This window comes from Panthera tigris, chromosome C1, assembly GCF_018350195.1.
Source record: "Panthera tigris isolate Pti1 chromosome C1, P.tigris_Pti1_mat1.1, whole genome shotgun sequence".
Lineage (NCBI taxonomy): Eukaryota > Metazoa > Chordata > Mammalia > Carnivora > Felidae > Panthera > Panthera tigris.
Window position 1 is genome coordinate 182,440,461 of NC_056667.1, and position 20,262 is coordinate 182,460,722.

The 20,262-nt window shown below is 37.3% G+C and overlaps 1 protein-coding gene across 2 annotated transcripts in view; it reads left to right on the forward strand.

Annotated features, from left to right (window-relative positions):
• PLCL1 (phospholipase C like 1 (inactive)) overlaps window positions 1–20,262 on the forward strand; it is a 343,861-nt gene that overhangs the window by 106,940 nt on the left and 216,659 nt on the right. The gene's annotated exons all lie outside the window — the stretch shown is intronic.

Sequence of the window (20,262 nt, forward strand, 5' to 3'; positions counted from 1 at the left end):
ACTTCTACAGTACAGATAGGGTCATGATGTAATGCAATGGCTGTACAATTCCAGGAGGCACCACTTGTTATAAGTGAACCACAGGCCCTGGTGTAGTACCCAGTGTGTTGGAGGGGCAGCACAGTGGCTGAGCACAGCTTGTTGTTTCCTCCTAAAATCTCCTGGAACATGATGTGTCTTGTTGGAAGTAAGAGTTGGAGAAAGGAGCATTTGTTGAAAACATTGTCAGGACATGGAACTCTTCCCAAGGAGCCAAAATACCATTTAGAGTTCCAGAGATCCTGAATTCTTGTTTTGGCCGCACTCCTTAGCTTGCAGTTCAAGTAAGAACAATCCCATATTTTTAATGAGATTGAAGTAATTAATAAACTGGGAGCTGAGAGGAGTTTATTCTCCAACTAACCTGCTAACTTTTTTTTTTAATGTTTGGAAATGATAATGATTCACATGATTAAAGCTGATCTTAAGGATCATCCAGTGAAGAAAAGTCATGGCAGCTTCAACAATGCAGTATAGAGCAGCAGGATTTGCATGTACACAATCCCATTTTACAGAAAGCCAGGAAGTCTGAACCTTACTTCCTGACCATAAATATGGAGAATGAGTTCAGGGGGGATTTTAAGTGTCATGGATGAAATAAAAAAGAGAAATAGTCAGAAGACACTCTTTTCAAGAACTCTGTGGATGCAAGGAAGTTTTTGCCCAAACTTAAAATATTACTTTCTAGAAGGAGATTAAAAAGGAAAAAAAGCCCTGGTGATGGGAGGGTATGAAGTGTCCAGTTAGTGGTGCTAAAATTCTAAGCAGAGGAAGGTAGAGAATCTTTCTTCTTCATAGCATGTGCGTCTTTCACAGAAGTGGCTGACTAATCCTCAGTGAGGATTTGAGACAGCCTAATACTGATTTCCAGCCCAGCAGCATTCACTTCCATGAGGTGCTGATACCCTCTTGGGTCTGACAAGGGACGCAATTTCCCCTTCAAGTCAAAGCTCCAACTCACATGGCTAGAGGGGTTTGATGGTGAGGAGGCTGGGAGATATTGATGGGTCATTCTTTTGCCAGTGATGCTTCCTGAGGTATCTTAGTTTCTATAATTTCTAGAATTAGTATAAGATTTTTCAGAGGACAATGGAGAAATGGCTAAGTTAGTATCAAACAGTATAGCAGCTTTAGTTGCTATAGCTGAGGAACCTTGTAGGCATAGGTCTGTGCTGCTTGTGTTCATATAATTGCTGTGACTTGGAAATGTTGAAACCTTCCTTTGTGCTAAGCATGACATCTTTGAGGCACTGACTGTACCTCTCTGCATCTGACTCAGATTGTTTCTAACAAATAGAAATTGTTTCTAACTTTTTATCTTTTAGTTTCTACGTAGTGTGAATTTTCCATAACAATTAAGATCACAGACTTTAGACTCAACCTTCCTGATTCAAATAGTGGCTCAAATTGCTTACTAACTATGAATTGTGGTAAATTTCTTAACGTTCCTTAAGTCTCAGTTTCCTAATTTATGGGACAGGGATACTGATAGTATCTACCTTTTAGGATTGTTGTGAAGAATAAATGAAATAATCCATGTGTTGTACTTAAAGTATCTGGCATATAGCTAGCACTCAAAACATATTAACATCATCATTGTCATAACACATCATCATCATTATTATCATCACCAGCTGAAGCAGCTTAGAGGACAGGAAGAATAATTGTTAACCGTGTAGGAGTGAAGGCCAATTCAAACTGCATATTAGATACTGCCCCAAACTAGGGTGAAGAGAAAATCAAGGGTGGACTCTGATACTCAGTGCCCAGGAAAATAATGTATACTAAAAATCTATTGCTGAACAGACACTTCACTAAAGAAGATATACAGATGACAAATTAGCATATGAGAATATGCTTGAAATCATTTGTCGTAAGGGAATTACAAGTTAAAGCAACAATATGATGCCACTACACATCTTTTAGAATGGCAAAAATCCCAAAAAAACTGACAATACTAATTGCTGGCAAGGATGTGGAACAGCAGTAACTCTCATTCATTGTCGGTGGGAGACAGTCTGGCAGTGTCCTACAAAGCTAAAAATGGTCTTATGCAATCCAGCAATTAAACTCCTGGGCATTTACCAAACTGATTTGAAAACTTATGTCTACATAAAATCCTACATGTGAATGTTTATGGTAACATTCATTATGTTTATGGTAGTTTTAATAATAGTCACCAAAAACTGGAGTCAACCAACATGTCCTCCAACTGGTGAATGGATAAAAAAACTGTGGTATATGTGTACAATGAAATATTGTTCAATGATAAAAAGTGAGCCATCAAGCCACAAAAAGACATGGATTAGTCCTTAATGCATATTGGTAGGTAAAAGGCTACATACAGTATGATTCCTATTATACAACATTCTGGAAAAGGTAAAATTATATTGACAGTAAAACTATCAATGGTTTCTAGGAGGGAGGGGCTCAGGATTGAATAGGTGAAGCACAGGGGATTTTTCAGGCTGGTGAAACTATTTTGTACGATGCTGTAATTGTGGACACACGATACTGTGCATTTGTTAAAACCTATAGAAATTTATAGCACGAAGAATAAACCTTAATTTGTGAAAAAAATCATTTAAGAGGTCAGGGGACCTCAGGATTGAATGCAGAATGTGACAAAACAATCTAACTGTATTACAAATGTGTAAAACAACTTCACCAAAGGGAGTGATGAAAAAGGGTGCTGACCGAAATAACTTTGGAAATGAGTGTTTAAAGCTAGAATAATTCAAATAATTAGGAGGCTAATGGATAAAGGTTGGAGACCTCAGTATGAACTCATGTTTAGCTTAGTGTAGATAAAGAGGATACATCTAGTAATATTTATAGATATGCATATATTCATGTGGGTTAATTTATGCACTTGTATCTCCTTACTCTGACAGCTGAGAGTACCTAGAAACAATGACATGTGGTAGGAACAAGCATACCTAGTGCCAGATCTTGGTTTCTTTTTTTTTTTAAGTTTTTTTTTCAGTGTTTTTATTTATTTTTGAGATAGAGAGAGCAGAGCATGAGCAGGGGAGGGGCAGAGAGAGGGGGAGACACAGAATCTGAAGCAGCTCCAGGCTCTGAGCTGTCAGCACAGAGCCCAATGCGGGGCTCGAACTCACGGAGTGTGAGATCAGGCCCTGAGCTGAAGTCAGACTCTTAACTGACTGAGCCACCCAGGCACCCCCAGATCTTGGTTTCTAATACCACTCTCCAATAAAAGGAACCAGGGCTCCTTAGAGAGATGGGTGGTTCTAGGACTGGGCAGGAGGTATACAAGTGGGGCCTGTAAGCATCCTGTGGTGCCAGAAAGTAAGGAAGTGCCCAAAACAAAACAGAACAAAACAAAACAAAACAAAACAAAACACAATGACAACAACAAAAGCAAGTGGCAAAAAAATCCCAAAGCATCAACAAAAAAACAAACCCACAATGATGGATTATATCAAAGGGACACAGGAGCCAACTGAAAGACTCCCAGTTGCCAAGCTAGAACTGTTTGAGCAGCAAAAGAAAATAAAGTAGTATTGAGTTATAATCCATAATATCAATATCTATGAGTCCATACTGATATTAAGAGAACAGTATGGAAAGGAGGGTAAAAGTGACTTTATAATGAAGTGACCTAGAGAATATTAACCAAGTGATCAAGGTCAACATCAGCAGTGAAAGGTCACTTGATAGTATGTATTTTTTATATGCTGTGATAAAAATGGTACTTTGCCTCTGTAATCTTCCTTCTCAAAACCTGTAACTCCAGTGTGATCATGAGAGAAATATCAGTCAAATCCCAATCAAAGGAGATTTACAAAATGCTTGACTAGTTTTCCTCAAAACTATCAATGCCATCAAAAGCAAGGATGTCTGAGAAAGTATCACAGCCAAGAGGAGCCAAAGGAGACTTGATATTAAGTGTAATGTAGTATTCTAGATGGGGTCCTGGAACAGAAAAGAGACATTAGGTGAAAACAAAGGAATTGAATAAAGTATGGACTTCAGTTAATAATAATGTATCTGTAATTAGTCATTAACTGTAAAAAAAAATGTACCATTCTAATGTAAGATGTTAATAGATGAAATTGAATGTGGGGTATATAGGAATTCTGTACTATCTTCATAATTTTCTATAAAACAGTTTTGGAAATTAAAGTTTATTATAAAAATAATTGGTTTAGTTAAAAGAATTTTTAAAAAGGTAAAATCATGACTCTCATGCAGATATAAAAGTTAGAGTGTTGAAGATTTTGTTTAACTCATTATGAGGAAGCCAGGATGATGCTATAACCATTTAAAGAAGAATCTAAATATCAGACATGTTTATAAAGAATATTGAAATGAATGTGCAAATGGAGGCAAAACTAGCCTTTTTTTACCATGAGAGAGATAAGTCAGATTTTTTTTAATTAAAAAAAATTTTTTTTTATTTTTGAGAGAGAGAGAGAGAGAGAGAGAGAAAAAGAGACAGAGCATCAGTAAGGGAGGAACAGAGAGAGAGAGAGACACAGAATCCGAAGCAGGCTCCAAGCTCTGAGCTGTCAGCACTGAGCCTAACGTGGGGCTTGAACCCACAAACCATGAAATCATGACCTGAGCCAAACTTGGATGCTTAACTAACTGAGCCATCCAGGCACCCTGGGAGATAAGTCAGTTTAACCTCTACTGGACAAGACAGAATTTACAAGTCTATAGACAAGAATTGTTTTCCATTGCAGTTATCTGCAGTTTACAGAGTTGTTAAGTAACACCCATAAAATCAGAATCAGATAACCCAGGGGGTATTTTCTAGACAACGCACAGTTGTTTTCCCTCTGGTGCATTTTCCCCACATACCATTTGTCATAACAGTATTTCTTTTTTTTTTTTTAATTTTTTAATGTTTATTTATTTTTGAGACAGAGAGAGACAGAGCATGAATGGGGGAGGGGCAGAGAGAGAGGGAGACACAGAATCGGAAGCAGGCTCCAGGCTCTGAGCCATCAGCCCAGAGCCTGACGCGGGGCTCGAACCCACCAACGGTGAGATCGCGACCTGAGCTGAAGTCGGACGCTCAACCGATTGGGCCACCCAGGCACCCCAACAGTATTTCCACATAACTCAAAAATATTGAGGTCATTCTTGGGGGTTCCACCTTCTCTCCAATTCTAATGTTATTCCCTTTGTCTTTGAAACCTTTATTCATTAACTTCCTTTATGATTGTCATTAGTTCTGTTCCAAAATATTTTGGCTCTCAGCCTTTTTGGCACATGGTAAGATTGCAATTCCCCTCTCCTTTGAAGTTTGGCATAGCCATATGACTTGTGATGACCAATGAAATGAAAGAGGAAATGACTTATGTTCTTTCCTGGAGGAAGTTTTAAGAGCTGATGTGAGATTTGTCAGATTTCCTTTTCCTGCTTTCATTAGTGAGGAAATACGTGTCTATTTTCTGTATACCTCCTGTATGCCTAATTCTCTGAGAGACTATGAAGAGCAGAGCTTCCCTGATGACCTGTATTAGACTTGCAGCATAAATGAGAAATAAACTTTTATTATGTTAAGTCACTAAAAGAAAAATGGTAAGTTCTTAAGTTAAATTGCTTAGGTTTGAATCTTGGCCACATCATTTACTAGTTTAATGATTGTAGGGAAGCCCTTTAACCTCTCTATGTTTTAATTTCCTCATGTGTAAAATGAGGATAATAATGTCTATGAAATAAGAGCATTGTGATGACTACTTAAGATAATATATGCCATCTCTTGACACAAAGTTAATAACAATTGGGTTCTTGTTTATCCTTTGACCTTTTTGGTTCTGTAACTCAAAATTTGTTATTGGTCTCTCAAATTGTACTTTTGAATGTAATATATTAAGTATCTTGCTGTTGAGAATAGTACAGCTATTCCTATAGGGGAATGTCATAGAGACAACTGTTTCACTAGCTCTCTCAGAATGCTCCCTGGGAAGCTTGCTTGTATCATCTTTCCTGCTAGTGCTTTTTATGTTGAGTGGTTTGTGAAACATGAGGAAACTGGATAGCACACTCCAGAATGAAGTGCTACATCAGCGACAGACTGAGGACAGACCACCTGAGGAATACTGTGACTTCTTTCTCGGAATTGGAATTATTACTATTTTTCTAGGTCCTGAAACAGTATCCTTACCGTTTTTAAAATTATTATTTACCAAATGGCTGCTTCACTTTCTTGTAACATTTCTGCTAAGTAATTAAAATTAATGAAATGATTATAAGGTAGAGAAAATATAAAATAAAATATGATAAAATATCTAAGGTTGCTCACATAGGTTATGCATATTCAAATTATTATTGTGGACAATGTATAGTATCAAAAGATACACTTGCTCTGGTCTTGTGTCCTCTGGGAGAATATATATATCTAAGAGTGAAATGAGTTGACATATTTTCTATAAATTTCTTGCAGCCATTTTCCAAAATTGGAAGAATATCCAGCATTATTTGCAAGCCAATTTAATGTTCATTGCCAACCAAACCATGTAAACCCTTTGTATTTTGATTTATGAGCAGTTTAATTTCCCAGCTTAATGAAAAAGGATATAGAAATGAAATTGAAGGTGTATTTACTCCTTTAGTATCTAGTGGTTATATTTCTTCAGAAAAGTTGGTTTATATTGAATAATAGCAAGCATTTTACTTAGTCCATTTGGGCTGCTCTAAGAGACTACCATAAACTAGGTGCTTACAAACAACAGTAATTTTCTTCTCACACTTCTGGAAGCTAGGAAGTCCAAGATCAAGGTGTCAACAGATTTGGCATATGGTGAAAGGTAACTTCCTGGTTCATAGAAGACTGTTTTCTTGCTATAACCTCACAGGACAAAGGGGCAAGGGAGCTCTTTGGGGCCTCTTTCATAAGGGTAGTAGTCCCATTCGTGAGGATTCTGCCCTCATTACTTAATTGCCTTCCAAAGGCACCTCCTACAAATACTATCACATTGGGTATTAGGTTTCAATGTATGAATTTCAGGGAACACTCAGATTATGGTAGGCAACTGTTATTTGTTGAGTGTTAAAATGGAGTGGAACTCATGAAATACAAAAATAAGAGGTACTTTTATCAATCAGGGACCTTTTCAAAGTTTGGGGGGTGAAAAGCTTTTGGATGTGGTAAGAATGTATGCCTTGATTATCAGTATTGACATGCAGAAAATGTACACATATTTAATCTTTACAAATGTAAGCTTCTAATAAAGGCAATTAATTAAACAGGTAAAAGTTGAAGATGAAAATATAAGTAAAATTTTAATGAATAAACAAGTATTCCTTTAGCTTATGCTCAGAGAAACATACCTATACTTCCCAACCAAGATCTCTCCACTTTTGTCACTTAATTTTTATGCGTGCTCTACTCTTGTTCCTACTTGTGTACTTTTGATTGATGAAATGCACTTCTTTGAGCTTAAGGTCTAATAGAAATTGTGTATCTTTTCCAAAATATTGGCTGACTTCTCTGGCCCACACTGATATTTCTCAGAATTTCTACAAATATTATACTTTGTATTTTATAATCTAACAATTATGCAGTCTTGCATTATTATCTCTATATTTTATGTGTCTGTATTTTTTCCCCTTTGCATTTGGGCTGTGTTATTTAAGGAGCACAGCTTCTATCCAGAATTCTGGACACTGATGGAGATATCAAGTATAGGATGATGGATAAATTCTTAAATGCTGGGGAATTGAAAGCAGTTGTGTTACAATGCACAAAGATGTTTTCAGCTGGAATCTTCATTGATATTGACAGTGAATGAAGTTATGATATATTCATCTTTAGATTTATTTTTGATTGTGGTATATTCTAACAACAACAACAATAAGAGTAGCAGCTAAAATTTATGTAGTGCTTACCTGGCCATGCAATATGTGAAGTATGTTACATATATCACTCTGTTTAGTCCTTACAACAACCCCATGAGCAATACTATTATTGTCAACACTTCACGGACAAGGAAACTGAAGCACGGAGGGCTTATGATCTTTATTGAAGGTCCCACAGGGCTGGGACTGATTCCAGAGCCACACTGTCAAGCACTGTGCTGACCTGCCAATCACCATGGGGCAGGTGGGAACTCAGTTAAACATGCTTTTCATTTTGTGGGTCATAAGTACAAAAATATTCATATTCTGAGGACTTAAGTGGTTGAATGAAAATTTTGAGTACTTACAAATTAAACATTTAGGATTTCCATAATAAATGGAGATGATCTAGAATTGAACATAGAATAAAGTGAAAGGAATATCCATTTCTAGCTCTGGTTTTCCTACCAATTTGTTGAATAAATTAGGGCAGTAGGCCATCCTGAGATGAGCATTAAATAGCTATTTTTAAGATGGAAAAGTGGCTTATCAATAAAAAGATTAAGAATCCCTCTTGACTTTTCCTGATAGACTTTTGTGAATAGTGATGTAATTCTTAATAATATTAATAATTTATAAAAAATGAATTTATGAATATACTGGCTAAGAAATTATGAACAACACATGCAGTTTCCCACACTGAAAACACTTAGGCATTTAGAAAAAAATCTGCAAATATTTGAGTGATAAAGTAGGAAATATGAAATACAGTTTTCAGTGTTGTGAAGGATTTGTTTATATGCTAAGAAAGTATGTTGGGGGAAGTTTTAAAAATCAGTTGGCTAAAAACATCAGTTAACTTGAATTTTGGGTGGGATAGCTAAATTCTAGCCAGTGGATTGCTTAATCAGTCATCAGTGTTCAGCTTCTGGGAAGAAACTTCTTCCCAACTGAATACAGTAGACTCTTGGCTTTCCCAGATTTAAAATTTTTGGTTTCCAGTATTTGGGAATGGACCTTAAGCTCAGCAATGCAGTGATTTACAATTCTGTCCAATTTTAAATATGACATTGAGAATGCAAGGCTAGTGTGTTGGAGACACTCACAGCCAAGGACAGTCTGTAACCACATCTTCTAAGTGTGTATTTTATGGAGGAAATCATATGCTCTTTTGGTAACTACAAAAGCCTGAGGATGTCCATCACTAATGTTAATGGTCTACTAGTTCTACTTCAGTAACAATTTTTTCCATTCACTCACTCACTCTCTCACTCACCCACTCACTGAGACTGCCTCTGTGCCCGCAAAACCTCCAGCTAAACCTTTCCCACACCTTTGCCGTTAGTCTCTTCTCATTTTGATTTCTCTTCTAACCAATGGCCTGATTTTTCTGCTCAGTCTCGAATGCTCTTAAATATATTTAAAGTTGTTTCTTTCATAACACATCCATTTTCTTTCTTTCTGTATTCCAAACACTTTCCGAATCAAAGTCAATATTATTTTGAAGGTCATCTTTCATTGTATTCAAACTATGTTGTCTGCCTATTGTGACTTTTGGTTTGTCTTTGCTTTCTCTCTCATCTTCATGAATCTTGTTTTCTCCTTCATCTTTATGGATCCTTATTTGCCACTTTGTAACATAAGTGAGCTTCCTGTTCATAGTATGTGAGCAAATAACTTATCAAATTTCTGTGGACATTTTGTGATTTATTTTAACCTCTAAAGAGCACATGGAATAAACAATATGAGGACAGCAGTGCCACAGAGCCCCCAAACAACCCCTGTGGGAGAGGTCAGAGTTGCCTTCAGATCCTGCGATGAAAACTCAGGAGTAAGTGGTGACATCTGAACAGAGAACATCAGACCATGTCAAGCATAGGCTGAACCCACTTCTGAATATTACAGTCATTTTGCCTTTCCTAAACACAGTCACATTTCTGTTTTCTGATCCTAGTTTCTTTTTTTTAGGATCTTTCTATGTTAACATTCTTCATCTTTTTGTGTAATGTTTCTCAAATGACAAGCATTCACAGTCATGTATTTTGTTTTAAGCTTTCAAACTCAAATCGTAATTAACTTGATACCTTAAAAATTTGTCTAACCTAAATATATTCATTTGAAGCTTCCCTTTCTGATCATTACCATAAATAAGAAACACACTATCAATTGCTGTAAGCATAAATGAGATTAAAGGAAAACAGTCTTTTGGGGTATCTGGGTAGCTCAGTCAGTTAAGCCTCTGGCTTAATTTCAGCTCAGGTCACGATCTTGTGACTTGTGAGTTTGAGCCCTGCATCGGCGTCTGCGCCGAGAAAGAGGAGCCTGCTTGGGATTCTCTCTCTTCCTCTTTGTCTCCCCCTCCACTACTCACACACTTGTGCTTGCTCTCAGAATAAATAAATAAACGTTAAAAAAAATAAAACATTCTTTTTGTATATTCTAGTATTGGCCTGTGTACTTGCTAAACCTGAGCTTATTCTCTTTTTATTTGGGAAAGGGAGAGCAGGAAGTGTCTGGTTATCAGTTGCTGTGAAACAATTCACCTCAAATTTAGTGGCTTAAAGTAACATTTTCTTACTACCTCTCATGGTTTTGTGGGTTGACTTGGGTCATCTGTTCTCACTTTGTGGTCTCTCATGAGATTTCGGTCAGCAGCTGGGAGAAGTCATCTAAAGGTTTGTTTGGGTGGGATGCCATGATGGCTCTTGTTCAGCTGGGCAATAGATGTTGCCTATTTGCTGAGACTTTTTCTGCGACTGTTTACTGTAGTGTTTACCCATTGCTTCTTCATGTGGTATGTCCTTCTCACACATGACAGCCGGGTTCCAACAGTAAGTGTTCAAAGAGGTCTAGGTAGACACTATGGGAGCTTCTTATGACCTAACCTCTGAAGTCCCATAACACCTTAGTTACTTTCTATTGGTTAAGAAGTCACTAAGGCCAGGCCAGATTCAAGGAGGAGAATGGCAAATCATTTTTAATCTATCACAGCTTGTAGTAGAGTGGTGTTAAAAACTGGCACCAAACTTAGATGTTCTCTATGATGTAATCAGTATTGAAAGTAAATTGAAAGGGGAATGAATTTCTCCCTATGTAATTTAATGTTATGAAATTCTGACTCCATTCATCACCTAAACTCATCTTGCTGCTGCCAATAGCAGTGAACCCCTCCCCAGTATTCACCTTCTAGTGTGTGTCTCGTGCCTTTGAGATTTCAAGTATTAGTTTGTTCGTATGTCCTCACATTCTCATTCTGAGGGTAACCTTCTGCCTTTTGTTAATGGTAGTAATACAATGTAGAAAGATAGAAAGCCAAAAGGAGCATTGTAATGAACAATATTAGACTTTTTGAGGCAAACATCCAGATATATGGAAGTCAACGTAGAGAACGTCTTTACAAAAATTCTGGAGAAATAGCTACACTGGTTTGTAGATTTAGAAACTTCTTTGGCTCATTAGGAAGGACTATTTGAGAGGAGGGATTCTCAGTAGGCATCTTTCTTCATGGGTCAGATTTCTGGTTCAAATGTGTGTGGGTGAAATACCAATATTTTTCCCCAGGGGATAGGTGGTGTGGTTCTGTTTCTAAGATGAAATAATTTGAGCACCAACATCTGTGTGTATTTTGGAAAAATTTAATGTTATGCAGTTTGCTGGGAATAATAACCTAAATACTTATAATCAGCATTAGTGAGGTTATGGAAAACTATTTTAAAAACTGATAAACAAATAAGGTGTAGTTTTTTTCTTTTTTAGGAAAAGCATATAAAATAACCAATTTTTTTTTTGAGAAATGCACAAAGCTTAAATTTGGAACCAAAGGTCATTCATACCACTTGATGGTATGAAGTTTTTTTGACTTGGTGTATTGCTCTATATCTGCATCTAGTTATTCTGTGCATGTATTTCAACCAAAGATATACAGTTTCAGAAACTTCCTTTCATACAAGTGTAAGGTTTTCCTTCAGCATTGCTCAGTAAACATGCTGAATGATAAATTAGTTCATTTTGAACAAGCAATTTTTTCTAATTTATATTATCATTCAGCACAAATGGCTTAACTGTCAAGATCAACTCTCCTTGGCTCTGTGCTCAATGGCATTAAACAAGCAAATGTTTATTTGGTATTAAGTCCTAACTGTAAAGAGCTGTTCAGACTTTCAGGCAGTTTCTGATACAAAAATTCTCTCTTGACTCCATTAGATTTTTAAAAAGGCAAGATAGATACTAGTCAGTTCTTGAGATATGTTTTAGATAAATATTTGAGGTGCTCTGATTGGACTCCATGCTAACATTATTGTTGCTGGGACAGTTTTTAGCTCTGAAGTTTTCTGAAATGGGTTATTTTTTTAAAGTTGTTAAGCAATGAAAGGGAACTCTCTTTCTGTCTCATAAATTACAGTAGATCCCACAGTTTGAAAAGGATTTATGAGAACAATATGATGAAGTGTTAATGAAGGAAATGTATCCTTGAACTTTCTTTTGTGTTTGTGTGTGTATGTAATCACTGATGAGTCACTCTCTCTACTTTTGCTTAATTTCAAGATTAAATTCATTCATAAACATGATATTTATAGAACTGTTAATAACAGATGTTGCAACAGTAAATGAAAGAAAGGATCCACAATTAGGTACGCATCTGGGTACAACAATGCAAAAATAATACAACTAGCAAGATATCTGAAGAAAATATACCAGCATGTCAATAATCTTAATATGCTTAATATGTTTAGATGATATTTTTTCCCTTTAGTGATGTTTTTTTCTTTATAGCTCTTTGTAATTTTAACTTTTCTAGAATGAGAACATTTTAGCATGGACAAATGTCAAATAACTAAATGAGATACTGTAATTGCTAATGTTTATTCCTCATCTTGATTGTTAGTTTTAAAATTATGTTCATGAATAAACAAATAAAGAAAAAGTTTCTAGATCATTCATGTTCTGGCTTCATTTGTGCCATAGTGACATTTTTTATACACACTTCCCCCTTTTTAGTTTATACATTTACGTCAGTGGTCTTATAAACATTCCCGGGGAAACAGCTCCACCCTCCAGGTGATGAAGCAGTATGTTCCCCTCCTGGTGTGTGCAAACGCTTCCCTCTTTCACTCTTCCTTCTGTGGCCAAGAAGGTTTTCATTTTTCATTTGGAAATGATGCAGCTCTGTTGTTAGCAGACCAGCAGAAGCAGGCTGGCCCATTTCTGTGACTCACAGAGGCTCATTGGGATCCTCGGCAAAAATTCCTTCCCTTGCTCTTGTCAGCTTTCAGGAGCTTCAGAGTTTAGGTAGAAGGGATGTGAGTGATTGAAGGATATTTTACAGGAATAATTGAAAGCTGAGCATTATATATATATTTTTTTTAATTAAAAAAATTTTTTTAAGTTTATTTATTTTGAGAGAGACAGAGACAGCATGAGTGGAGGAGAGGCAGAGAGAGAATCCCATGCAGGCTCTATGCTGCCAGGCAGAGCCCGACGTGGGGCTCGAACTCACAAAACTGTGAGAGCATGACCTGAGCCAAAATCAATAGTCAGATGCTTAACCGACTAAGCCACTCAGTTGCCCCTTATATACTTTAATTCTGGAGTAGAGGATGGGAAAGCTATGCATTTGGATTCCGTGCAGATGCAAATTCTCATGAGTAACCATGGAAAAGGTAAAAACAATGCAAAATAAATGATACAGAAGACTTTTTCCTTGTGCTTCTTCCATCTTTATTACTCATTCTTTGACTTGTATCATCTCTCATCCTTTCTCTATCATGTAAGGCTAGAGAATAATGGAAAAAAGAGAAAACAATATACTTCATACAATCCATTTATTGAATTAAACCTATTGCCTAAACTTGTTCCATTGCTATTTTTGTCCTGTCCCGTTGAGTTAGAGAGAAGAGGGAGTCATTCCCAGGGGCTGAATGTGCATGGAAGAGTATGCAGTAATTTGTGCAAATTTATGCAAATGACTATTAATCATAGAACTTCTGGAGTAGAGAAAAATTCATTACTACTACTTAAGGTAAAAGCAGTAAAAGTAATTGAAAGTAGTTCAAAATGGAATATGTGCTACTTAGGTTATTTTAAGCAGATTATGCCTTTAGAAGAGAAGATAGTGGCTTTCTAGCATATAAAACTTACCACACATCCCAACCTCCCCATAATCCCCATTTTAGAGAATTCTCTTAAAAAAATTTTTTTTGAACATTTATTCATTTCTGAGAGACAGAGCTTGAGTGGGGGAGGGGCAGAGAATGAGGGAGACAGAATCTGAAGCAGGCTCCAGGTTCTGAGCTGTCAGCACAGAGCCCCATGCAGGGCTCAAATTCACAGACCACAAGATCATGACCCGAGCCGAAGTCTAAGGCTCAACCGACTGAGCCACCCAGGTGCCCCTCCACCTCCCATTTTAAAGAGATGCCTTTAAAAATATCAGTCAAGGAGAATCTTCAATTACTACATTGCTTCAAGAAACCATACAATTTTGGTTGTTAGAAACACTACCCCATTTATCAGTTGATGGACATTTAGGCTCTTTCCATAATTTAGCTATTGTTGAAAGTGCTGCTATAAACATTGGGGTACAAGTGCCCCTATGCATCAGCACTCCTGTATCCCTTGGGTAAATTCCTAGCAGTGCTATTGCTGGGTCATGGGGTAGATCTACTTTTAATTTTTTGAGGAACCTCCACACTGTTTTCCAGAGTGGCTGCACCAGTTTGCTTTCCCACCAACAGTGCAAGAGGGTTCCCATTTCTTCACATCCTCGCCAGCATCTATAGTCTCCTGATTTGTTCATTTTAGCCACTCTGACTGGCGTGAGGTATCACTGGCGTGAGATATCTCAGTGTGATTTTGATTTGTATTTCCCTGATGAGGAGTGACGTTGAGCATCTTTTCATGTGCCTATTGGCCATCTGGATGTCTTCTTTAGAGAAGTGTCTATTCATGTTTTCTGCCCATTTCTTCACTGGATTATCTGTTTTTTGGGTGTGTTTTTTTTCGGGTGGGAGTTTGGTGAGTTCTTTATAGATTCTGGATACTAGCCCTTTGTCCGATATGTCATTTGCAGATATCTTTTCCCATTCTGTCGGTTGCCTTTTAGTTTTGTTGATTGTTTCCTTTGCCGTGCAGAAGCTTTTTATCTTCATGAGGTCCCAATAGTTCATTTTTGCTTTTAATTCCCTTGCCTTTGGAGATGTGTCAACTGATGAATGGATAAAGAAATTGTGGTTTATATATACAATGGAATACTACTTAGCAATGAGAAAGAATGAAATATGGCCTTTTGTAGCAATGTGGATGGAACTGGAGAGTGTTATGCTAAGTGAAATAAGTCATACAGAGGAAGACAGATACCATATGTTTTCACTCTTATGTGGATCCTGAGAAACTTAACAGAAGACCATGGGGGAGAGGAAGGGAAAAAAAAAGTTAGAGGGAGGGAGCCAGAGCATAAGAGACTCTTAAAAACTGAGAATAATCTGAGGGTTGATGGGGGTGGGAAGGAGGGGAAAGTGGGTGATGGACATTGAGGAGGGCACCTGTTGGGATGAGCACTGGGTGTTGTATGGAAACCAATTTGACAATAAATTTCATATTAAAATAAAATTAAAAAAAGAAGCACTACTCCAACAGATGTGTTCTTCACAAAATACAACACATGCAAATGATGTGACTGAACTAACCCTCAGGTGTTTTGCAGTTGAGTTGTTTAATGCCATATCTTGAGAAAAAAAAATGTTTGGATTCTTTTACATATGACTGTGTGAAAATTAAGGGGTTAAAAATAAAATGAAATAACTGAGCCTTTTATTTTTCTTCCTAATAGTTTATTGTGTAAAGAGACTTTATTTTCCTACCATACCTTATTATTCAATACCTTCCATTTCTTTGTACGCTTAGGAAAAGTGATGTATGTTCATAGATCTTAATTTATTGATTTGTATCAAACAGCTGCTTGTATCAGTGGTCAGGCCTGCTGAGCTACAAAGTACAAACATCAAAATTTCTAAACTCTAATCCAGTAGGTAGGTCGTCTGCCTCCATAATTTTTAGAGAACCATTTTGCCCTACCAGGACACATCTGCAATGTTTGGAGTTTTATTATTTACATTTGTAACTCACAGAAGTTCTTACATAAGGAGAAGTTCTTACAAAGTTCCTCAAGGTTTGTGAAAGTTTTTTTTATTATATCTGGAAAAGGTTTATTTGGTTTATTGTATCTTCTGTTATCTCCTTTTCAATAAAATGGTCTGCTGAATTATGTAGAAAGTTACTCTTTATAATATTCATGCTTTACTCTGTATCAAAGCTTTGAGAGAGCAGAGGCTATGGACATCAGGGTTATGGGGGACAGGTTGGCTGGAGATTGGCGGGGAAAGTAAGGGAGGGGTTTGGGCCAAGTCACAAGTCCCATTCTGTGCTTGCTCTCTAAAATTTCACATGGGTAAATTCTGGCTGGAATGAAAATAAGGGCCACCTTGACAGGTAAATGAAAGTGTGAGGTCTCAGAAGGGAAGATAGAGACTAGGCAGACAATGTCTGTTGCCAGCAGCCATGCCCAGGCTCTCTTGTCCCTAGAAAAGTGTTTAGACCAGGCCTGTGGAAGTCATTTTCATTATATACTTTCCTGTTACCTCACTCACTGCAGAGCAGCAGTTTGGAATAGTTGCTATAATTTATACTACTCAGAGGATATTTCATTGTTTGAAAGAGAAAAGAGGATAAAGAATTAACCTGGACTAGACTTACAGGGGGCTCAGCTGTTGCTGTGGGCAGCAACTTATAAGGCTGGTCCTTAATTACATTACTAATTTCTCCACCCACATTCTACCCATTCTTTTCTCTTTCATGGCAGAAGCTACCAGTACCTTCACACAAATGGTCCTGGTGGGGTTTCTGTCTTCCTGCTCAGAGATGACCTTATTGAGTATGATTTCAGGGGTATTTGAATGGTCCTTTTGCTCTCCTCCAACTGACCTACCTACCAATTAACCAACAAACCAACTCACTGACCGATCTTTTTACCATGGAACAGAGCCCTTTATTCACAGGTGTAAAACCACAGGTGTAGAAGTATAAATGACTATGGTAAAATTCTTTCTTGAATGTTTCTGCTACTACCAGGTTGGTTGAATAAGGCAGGGGAAACAGAGAAGTTAAAGGTGTTTAGGGAAGTTACTGAAACAAGAGGGCGATGGTCATTTTACATGTATATTCCCAATTTTGGTTAGGGCTAGACTATTAAATATCTCTCATGGATCAGAACTATGCTATTTTTAGAATGAATTCTTTTGAATGGTGAATGAGTAACACACATGTGACTAAAGACTCCAAAAAATTCCCAAATTCTTTGTTTTAGGTCTGGGAACCTCCCCATACTTTCTCTCCTTAGGCCATTGCTACTTATATTGATTGCAGCGCCCTTTCTCAGTTCCCCATTATATAGACTCACAGTCTGATGAGATGTGGCTATTTTCCATGCTCTGGTCCTAAGAAAGAGGGTTGTACTGAGAACTTAGGTATTTATTTTCTTTAGCTTGTGATGGTTTAGCAACTGCTATGCTGAGACACCTCTACCACACTGGATTCAGTTATTCTCCATTTCTAGATACTTTTACTTTCTTGATAACTCACTATTGTGTGTGTATGTGTGTGCAGAGAAGTGTTTTTAAAACAGTTTCATTCAAGAGCTATTCCTTAGTCCCCTACTATGGGTAAGACACTTTCCCAGGCATTACAGGGATTTGGAGTGAGGCATAGACTGGCTTTGAGTTAATATATTTACATTTTTTCTTTTTTGAGAGAGAGAGAGAGAATGAGCAAACAGGGGAGGGGCAGAGAAAGAGAGAGAATCCATGCTGACAGCGTGGAGCCCATTATGGGGCTCTCCCATGAACTGCAAGATCATGACCTGAGTGAAAACCAAGAGTTGGTTGCTTAAATGACTGAGCCACCCAGGCATCCCTTGAGTAAATATTAAAGTGGCATGAGGCAATGGGGTTAGGAATGGTGAAGAAATAGAAGATAGCATTTTAAAACATTTGCTGTGAGTGTTAAAAAGAAAGGAAGATCCCATCTGTTAGGGAAAGTATCCTGATTTGCTCAGGTCTGCTGGTTTTGTTTTGTTTTCTCTTTTTCCTTCTTTGGTGAAGCTTAGGATCAATGTATAAAAAGTGAAAAATTAATAAAGGAAATATTTTAAGGCACCTGCTCCTAGGAACAAAACATGTATGAGTGGAACAGTTACTGGCTCTTTAAAGGACTTGCCCTTGACTTAGAAGATAACTTTTTAAAAAATTAAGTGAATGGGGTTGGCACCACTACTTAGCTGATTCTTAATTATTCAGGAATTCATTATCTAGTTGGAGAATTATCTAAGTTGCCCTATTTTTCTCCTCCTTTTATTTTTGCCTCTCATCTGGTCTTTATGTCCTTTTTATGTGTTAATCCCTCCATGGCTGGTAGGAAGAAAAATAAAAAAGATCAATTGCAAATCTTTAGACAGATTGGTTAGGGAAAGGCTCTGATGTTTGGACAAAATGAGGATAATTGGTAAATTGTCTATTTGTACTGGTTCATCGTCATCAGGGTAATGACTGATGGAAACCAAAGAAGCTGGGCCTGCTGAACGACTTAAAATCAAGGTGTAGGAGGAAGGTTCTTGATGTTCATAGCTTTTCCTTATTTTAATTTTTTTTTTAACATTTATTCATTTTTGAGAGACAGAAAGAGACAGAGTGTGAGTGGGGGAGGGGCAGAGAGAGAGAGGGAGACACAGAATCCGAAGCAGGCTCCAGGCTCTAAGCTCTGAGCTGTCAGCGGGGCTTGAACCCATGGACTATGAGATCATGACCTGAGCCAAAGTCAGATGCTCAACCGACTGAGCTATGCAGCCACCCTGGTTTTTCCGTATTTTACACGTTGTCCCAATATCCTGCATTATATAATGATTTTGTAAAGTCTTTATACTTTTTTTTTTTTTTTGAGTAAGTGCAGTATTTAAATTTCACAGCCTAAAATAAACTTCCTGGAAGAGTAAGCTGGGTTAAAATGGTTATAGCTGCAAGGATACATGCTGTGATATGCTTCCAGAAATCTGTAAGACAACTATGAAAGTATTTTTGCTCTAATGCATCTTAGCCAATTAGAGTTTACGGCAGCTGTCATTCAATATTAGTGGCCTATAGTTAAAAGATGAATACTTTAAAATGGATGCATTTATGGTCCCTTCTCTTGTCTCAGAATAAGTGATTTGGCTTGCCAACAAGTGGTTTTTGTTAGGGTCCCTTCTAGGATATAAATGGATGGGAAGTGGTCTTCCAAGGGATTTCTTTCTTCAGCTCTTTTAAAAGTAGTGTTAGCAAGGGATAATAAGATAAAATGCTTAATGGATCCCTAAACCCACTTTCACTGAGTTCAGGGACATTTATAAATGTACAGCTGGGGAGTGTTCTTTACAGCCAAGAAGATTACTGTTCATGCTTTTGACTTTGTGAAGGCAGCACATCCACCATACCTCAATGCCTTTCCCATAACCACAACAATCAAATCAGAAGTTTCTTTCTTATATTCAAAAGCACTATTGAGATGATTGATACAATTTGAACGAGTACTTTCAGAGGAGAGAGGCAGAAGTCAAAATTCTGTCTTCTAGGGGCACCTGGGTGGCTCAGACGGTTATGCGTCCAACTCTTGACTTTGGCTCAGGTCAGGATTTCACGGCTAGTGTTCGAGCCCCACTTCAGGCTCTGCTTTGACAGTGGGCACTTGCTTGGGATTCTCTCTCTCTCCCTCTCTTTCCCTCCACCACTCATGTTTTCTCTATCTCAAAATAAATAAAAAGAATTAAAAACATTCTGACTTCGGGATAAAATTTTAGAAATCCCCTTTCTCTCCTTGTCTGAATTCCCTTACTAGCTCCTTTTATAGATTGTGATCACCTAATACTCCATGATGTTCCCTGCCATATTGGAATCTAAATATTGCAGAGATTTTTTGGATAAAGATATTTTAGAAATAAACTTTAGACAGAATTTTGAAAACATGCATAAACTATACACATTAAAATGAAAGATTAAATGGAAATAAATCAAATATTTGACATAGGATTAAAGAATTTATTAAAGTCAATTAACCCCAGAAAGAAAAGGCTACAAAACAAAACCAATGGAAATATCAGAAGAATTATGATTTTTCCTTGTGGAGAAAAGATTGACCTGGTGCCTCATACTGTTCCCTAAATATTTAGGATGGTATTTGGATGGCTGTGCTTGTTTTGTGCTTTGTACTTGGGATGGGTTGGGCAATGATCCCAAGGCTAATGATGAAAAGAAAAGTTACTTTCAAATCACCTCTGGAAAAAACTTGTTTGAATTTCAGACTCATCCCTTCAACTCTGATGTGACA